We start from the raw sequence: 7,465 nt of genomic DNA on the forward strand, positions 1-7,465 counted from the left end.
GTCTTTCTTTTTCTAATTGGGTATAACCGTCATAAAGTACAACTTGGTGTATGTTTACACACACACACACACACACACACACCGGAGGACCGCGGGCAAAGCAAGAGGCCGTCATTTCCTGCAGCCCAGCGTGCACTGCGGTCCTCTTCTCCCAGCATGCCCTGCTAGTAGAGAAAACCGTTTGTTCTACGTGGGAGGAAGTGGGCCCCAGTCCAACTAGTCTTTGCTGGGCCCCATTGTTACCTGTAGAGCTCAGTTCCCCAACCCTCAGTCAGGGGGCTCCCTTCCAGTCGTGTGCCCCTCATGCTCTCATTCTCCAGTTTCCAAGTCTGCTCTTCCGCAGCCATTTCCTCTTGGGAACTGAGCCTGGAATCCAGGGAAGCTGCCACCAGTCAGAATGTGGAAGCCAGGCTTGCCCAAAGCATGGCTCCCCAAATCGAAGAGGATAGCATACCTTCTCTCTTAATTAAGATGCTTGTGTGCACAGAAGGGAACATTCATTGTTTTTGTCTCAAAGAAAACTGACTGGAGTGCTGGATGGAGAGTGATTCTGAAGCTGAGTTTCATGAAAGGAGTCTGGTGATTAATTAGCAATGTCTGCCATAGGCGGGAGCGGAGACAGTGGTAGTACACCCATCGTGTACTTGTCATCCCTGATAGAAATGTTTTCTTTCTTTTTCTAATTGGGTATAACCTTCATAAAGTACAACTTGGTGTATGTTTACATACACACACACACACACACACGCTCCCACCACCTAGATCAAAACACAGAATATTTCCAAAAGCCCGGAAGAATTCCCCGTCACCCTTCTCTTTAACATGACCATTGTTTAGGCTTCTGTCATCATAGGTTAGTTTTGCTTGCGCGTTACTTCGTACAAATTGAATTAAACAATACGCACTCCTGTGTCTAGTTTCCTTCAGGCAGCCCGATGCCTGTGTGTCTCATTCACGTCGTCCGGGGTTTGTTCTTGCTCCTGATCCCACTGTCTGGACACACTCCAGATGGTTCATTCTCCTGTGGATGGACAATTGCGTTGTTTCCAAGTTTGGGCAATTACGAATGAGGCTGCTAGAGATTCTTGTACATGTGTTTGGTGGGCTAAGCTTGTCATTTCTGTTGGGTATTATTATGGACCAAATGTGTCCCCCCCCCCAATTCATATGTTGAAGCCCAAACCCCCAATGTAGTCTTTGGGAGGTAATTAGTTTTAGATAAAGCCATGAGGGTAGAGCCTCAATGAGGGGACTTGTTATTGTTCCCATTATTCCTTCTAAGAAGAGGAAGAGATACCAGGCCTTCTTCTCTCTGCCACGTGAGGGTGTAGCCAGAAGGCAGACATCTGCCAGCCAGAAAGAGGGATCTCCCCAAGAACCCGACATGTGGGCACCTTGATCTTTGGCTTCCCGGCCTTGTTTAAGTCATCCATCTATGGTATTTTGTTGTAGCCGTCCCAGAGCTAAGACGCTAAGTCTCTCTCTCTCTCCCCCCGCCCCCCCACCCCCGCCCCCTCCTTTTTCTTGAGAGCACTTGCTGGGTCAAAGGAAGGTAAATGTTTAGCTGGATTTCTACTCACAGAGCACTGGTCTGCACTAAATGTGAACAGAATCCCTATTCACCTCCAACCTGGTGCTGGGCTCCAGGTCCACCTGTTGAACTCAGACTCTGAGATATTGTATCAATTTAGAGCAAGACTTAGAGAAAAGCAAACACAACCAGGCAGCTCATTCTCTAACCTTCCCCTGTTTTCATATTTTTTGCAATAGTTCACATTTTCAGTTACTTCATTGAACTGTGGTTTTCTGCAGGCTTGAAGAAATCTTGAATTCCCTCTAATTCCTTCCTGACTTTCCAGGGGCTTGCCTAGGCTTGCTTTGCCTGATGTCAAGCCTTCAGCTTTCTTTAGTGTCCAAGAGTGGATCTTGTCTGTATTTGCTGGCAAAAGGCTTTGGATACCTCCCAGGCCCACCCATCAGTTCTCCATGCTTGGAAATTGTTGTTGTTTCCATCAGGAAGGGAATAGTTTTTCAAAAAAAAAAGGAGACCTCTTTTAAAGTTAGCTCTTTGCTTTTTGAAATAATAGCTGTTTTGAATGTTTTTGTTTGCATTAAATGCTTATGTTTGCTTCTTAAACACTTCTGGCTGTAGAAAATGCCTGACTTATTAACTTGCTTCTAATTTTAACAAGGATCACACTTCTTGTTGCAGCAATACAGGGCCTTGTTCATGGATGCGCAATAAATATTTATTGAATGAACTTAATGAAAATCATGTAAGAAAACATTACATAGACTCCGACTAGAGGCCGTGGAAGGTCCCTTTCAGCTCAGAGTTGAAGGCACAGCCCTCAGGCGATTCCGCACCCTAACCACGGGGGTGAGCAGTTGGAGGAGGGAGAGGGCAGCTTGTACTTTCACTGCAGAAAGGAATGGAGCTACGCGGGCAGCCGCCTGGGGTCGCTGGGTTGGGTCTGTTTATCCAGATTCCAGCTGCTCTGGCGCTGAACAACTGTTATTATTCCTGGACTCTCAGTTCCGTTTTTCCTCCAAGATCGGGACCTGAGTTTTCCGCTCTCATCCCAGTTCATTTTGGTTTCACACACATTTATTGAGCACCTACTTGGCTCCTGACACTGGGCGAGGAGCTAGACTGCAAACACGAACCACACAGAAGCTGTGAGACAGCCAGTCAGCACTGTGACCCCGGGTCAGCTACTGGTCCTCTAGGGGCTCCATTTCCTCGTCTGTAAAGTGGGGGATTGACAGGCTTATCTCTGGAGAAGCATTCAGCTGGCTCACAGCTGGCATGCAATCAATGGTTGATAAATGAATGAGCAAACTGCTGCCGGCACAGACTCTGTGGCCTGCCTTCTCCCTTTCATCTCCTCTCCTTTCTTCCTCTCCCCTCTTTGCTTCTCTCTTGCTCCCAGTGCTTCTCATCTGCTAGAGTTGTCCTGGGGGCATATGGTGGCCTTTATAAAAGCCGCCTGATCGTAAGTCTAAGAACTTTGTCATTGAGAGCCTCAAGTGGTCCACCCTTCTTCAAATTTGAGTCCATCATGGGGTTTAGAGATTAGAATTAAAATATTCGGAGTCTTGCTGGCACCACCTCCCAGTGATTCCTGGTGTCTCAGTCCTTATGGGGGAGGTGCCCGGTGGATTGGATGCTGTCTTTTACTCAGGTGTGTGGCCTAGCGGAGCAAGATTTAGACTCATTCATGGCTCCCCTTGGCAACTCCTTTGTCACATGGGCTGGTGGCTTCACTTCTGTGGGCCACCAGCTGTGCAGTGGTATTTGATTTGATCATTTCTTCATCCCCTCCCGGCTCTGGCATCTTGTGATAGAAGCTACTATGCACCAGCGTCACATGGCTCTGTCCCCTCTCCTTATCCCTTTGCCCCCAGCTATCTTTCTCTGTGATGTGACTCATGCTTGCGAACAGTATGTGGAAACTGGAGAGAAGGGAGGCAGGCAAGCTTCAGACCCTTTGTCCTGGCCAGGCCCCTTCCTTCAATGGCTCCCCAGAGTTTTCAGGTTCAAGTTCAAACTCATTAACTCCGTACACCAGGCCTTGGTTCTTAGAGCATGGTCTCTGAAACTTGCTAACCATGAAGATTCTGATGAAAAAGGTTTTGGGTGTGTCCTAGGAATTGGCACTTATAATGAGCACTCCAGGGGATGTTTAAAAATGTATTGGTGATTATGGGGAGTTAGTTCATACAATACAAGCAAAAAAATCCAAACAGTAGGAAAAAAGGCCTATGCTGAAACTGTCCCCCTGCCACCATCCAGTCTCTCCTTGAAAGCCACCACTGCTATTGGTTCTGGGGATAGTGCATTGTAAACACACACACACATATGTAAGCACGTACTTGAATTCAGGGACAACCCAGGGGATTCTGCAAGTCCAATAAATCCAGAAAACGGCTACACCAGGCCGTCTGGGATGTGCCCCGTCACCTCTCTGACCTCCACCCATGCTGCCCACCTGAACCCCTGCCTTGCTGACCTGCCACAGCTCAGCCACTGAGGATGCTGCTGCTGTCTATGTGCCTTACCTCATGCGGTTCTCTTTGCCCAGAAAGCCCTTCCTGCTTTGCTATCCAGTCAATGTCTGCTTATCCTTCAAGGCTCAGCTCAAGTGCTTCCTCCTCCAGGGAGCCTTCCAGCCTTACCCTGAGCCCCACATTCTGGGTTCTCTGCAAATTCACCTCCTGTTACTAAACTAATTGTGTTGAGTGACTTTCCTTTTTCTGTTCCCCCGCTGGATGACGAGCTCACTGTGGGCCAGGCCCATTTTTATACTCTGCTGAGTTGCTGAGCCCCTGTATGGTGTGCATACTACATTCACTCAATAAATGGTGTTTAATAAGTGCTCGGATAGCAGGCTTTTGTCTCATTCTTGCCTTTTGCAGTTTGGAAATCAAAACCACAGTGCTCAGCCGCCTCGCCCAGGCTCTGCCGCCTCGTGGTGCTGCAGAAAGGGCGGGTGGAGATGGAGGCTAGGACCCTGAGCAGAAAGCTGGCAGGAGGTGGCCCGCTGCTCCCAAGCACACATGGCTGAGGGGACTCAGAGGAGGCTCATACCACCGGATGGGGAGCCCTAGCTCCAAGTCTCCCTCTGGGGGGCTGCCGGCAGTGGCCAGAGGGCAGAGTGGGGCTTGGCGGAGCCCTCCTGGCAGAAGCAACGGGACAGGCCTGCCTCCTCTCCACTGTGCAGAGGGAGCAGGTGGCCTGGCTGTAGGGAGGGGGTGGGGAGACCCAGCAGAGGGAGGGGCTTGGGAGAGGAAACAGAAAGAGCAAAGGGGGGGGGAGGGTGGGGGGTGGGTGGAGTATGCGGCTGGCCAGGCGGTTGTTTAACGAGTATAATGTGCTGGGAACGCTAATGAGCTGTGTTCATTCATGGCGAGCTGCCTCCCAAATTGGGGAGCTAGCCAGACTCTGGGGTGGAGGAACTGGGGATGGGAGCCAAGTTGGGGAGCTGCCCGGCTGCTGGGCAGGGCGTCCCCTGACTGGGTGGGGGGTGGGTGGAGTATGCGGCTGGCCAGGCGGTTGTTTAACGAGTATAATGTGCTGGGAACGCTAATGAGCTGTGTTCATTCATGGCGAGCTGCCTCCCAAATTGGGGAGCTAGCCAGACTCTGGGGTGGAGGAACTGGGGATGGGAGCCAAGTTGGGGAGCTGCCCGGCTGCTGGGCAGGGCGTCCCCTGACTGGCTGGAGGGGGAGTCTTTGTCTGAGGTTTAAGAAACCCTCCTTCCTTCCCCATTTTAAAGCAAAGGCCAGGCCTTGCTAGGCCATGACATCGTGGTTTAAGGCTGGCTTGGGAGTCACTGGCCAGGTTAGTCTGGAAGCTTCCAGGGCACCTTCTCGAGATTGCTTCTAGTCTGCCAGGAGCCAAAGGCAGGGCTGATCATGCAGCCCTCTGCCCACTCCCAGCCTCCCTCCCACCCCGTCACCCTGCCTCTCTGCCGCCTTCCCAGGGCATCCTGCCAGGTTAATCAACACTTTCCCTCTTCCCCACGAGTCCTGGCTTCAAGGAGCCTTCTGAGGTCATGGGGCCAAGGCGGCACCCACCGCTGGAGCAGAAGGTTGGAGACCAGATGTCTTCACCAGTCTGTGTTCCGTCTGTGACAGGCCTACTAAGTCCAGGCATTGGGTTAAGTCCCAAAGTGAGGAAGTGAGGAAGCCATGTGTTGGGGTCAGGTATGGCCCCCAGAAGGGGTGTCAGGGTAGGAGCCACATGTGTAAACAGAGCCCCGCTAAGAGGGAATAAACAAAGCAGCAGGCTCAAAGGAATGAGGATTTAACCTGCCCTAGGCAGCTGGGGAGGCTCTGGGAAGAGGGGCTGAGTGCTCTGAGCCGGCATTTGCAAGGGAGAGGGGAGAGGAGGCCGTAGCAGGCCGTGGAGCTCTGGCCTGATTTGCGGGAAGGTTCTCTAAGATCACACTACAGGAAGGCCCCCGAGAAAGTCCCTTCACCCTGAGTTGTCATTGAATTGATGCTCAAGGACCTATGGCCCTGGATGGAGGTCATGGTCAGGAGTGTGTGAAAACTTTCAAAAGAACTGTCAAGAGCCCATCAAGTCAGCCACATTCGTTGTGACATACTGGCCACCCAGTGTGCGCTGCGACAACAGAGATACTGCAAACTTTTCACAAAGATGGAAAAGAAAAACAAAGAGAAACCTTGAGTCTGTACCTGGAGGGTGATGAGGCTTTAATTTTGTGGAGCCCACCAGTACCAGCCCGTCCACCTCAGGAGGCCCTGCTTACCTGGCACCGCCTGGATTAACCACCTTCCTTTCTGGTTTCTCCCAAGAAGAAACCTCGGGCAGCCCGCTCCCGTGAGGGGAGGTGCTTCTTGAGCTGCTCATCTGCTCCTTCTTGCCAGGCTGCCGGCCGCCGGGAATCATGGTGCTGGCTGGTGGACAAGCGATGTCTGGGTGCGATGGAGTATCAGCACACCACAGCTGCCCTCGACTCCGGGGAGGTCCTTTTCTTTTCTGGCCTGAGGAGAATTCTCTCCCCACCTGGATGTTCGGGTCACACCCATGTTCACACCTGCCTGAGTCTGAGAAAAGTCCCTGCCCAGAGGACTGGAAGGCCTAAGGTCTGACCTGGGTGGCCTGTGGTGATTGTCACCCAAGCAGGTCACCCAGCTCCTTTCCAGCCCTCCCTGCAGTCCTTTGAAGACGGGATTGAATATTCGTTTTTGTTTATTGGAAATAGAGGAACGCTGGTGTGATGGAGGAAGATAGATGCTATGCTCAATTTCCAATCCCCACTGGTACCCTGCGCTGCTCCCTACCACCTGGGAAGCCACCACAGTCCAATGGGCAGAAATACCGTCCCCATGCGGTTCGATGTCCAAATCAAGGCCATTCTCACTCTGGGTGCAGCTGGCTGCTGCTCCCCTCGGAAAGTGGGCTGCTGCCATCTTGGAGGAGACTGTGAATGTATTGGCCTAGGCGCCCCCCCACCCCCCGGACTCTGCCCTCAGGGTCTTGCGCTAAGTAAGGCGGGTGCTTGGATATGGCCACCTGGGGCACAGGGCTTCCTCTCGCGGTGAATTGAGGAAGCGAGTTCCAGGGGCTGGGAGCAGTTTCTGCCGTTGAGGAAAGCCTGTCTGTGGCGCAGGGGAAAGGGTCCAGGCGGCAAAATAAAATCCTCTCCCCGCTCTGGATCAGCAGCGGGGGCCTCGGGTGCCGGATGCTCGCGTCTAAGGGTGCTCATCCTCTCTGCGTGTGTGTGTGTGTGTGTGTGTGTGTGTGTGTGTGTGTGTGCGCGCGCGCGTGCAGCCGGCGAGGGTCAGACGGTGGGTCGCACCGTGAGACACCTCCTCCCCCGCAGCCCCCTGCCCGCTCGCTCCCAGCGCCTTGTAGGTTCCACCTTTGAAACCGGACGCTGCTGGCAGCAGGCGCGGAGCGGTCTTTAGGAGGCCGGGGCGGGGAGGGGTGTGT

The sequence above is a fragment of the Myotis davidii genome, unplaced genomic scaffold (assembly GCF_000327345.1).
Source record: "Myotis davidii unplaced genomic scaffold, ASM32734v1 scaffold332, whole genome shotgun sequence".
NCBI classification, from domain to species: domain Eukaryota; kingdom Metazoa; phylum Chordata; class Mammalia; order Chiroptera; family Vespertilionidae; genus Myotis; species Myotis davidii.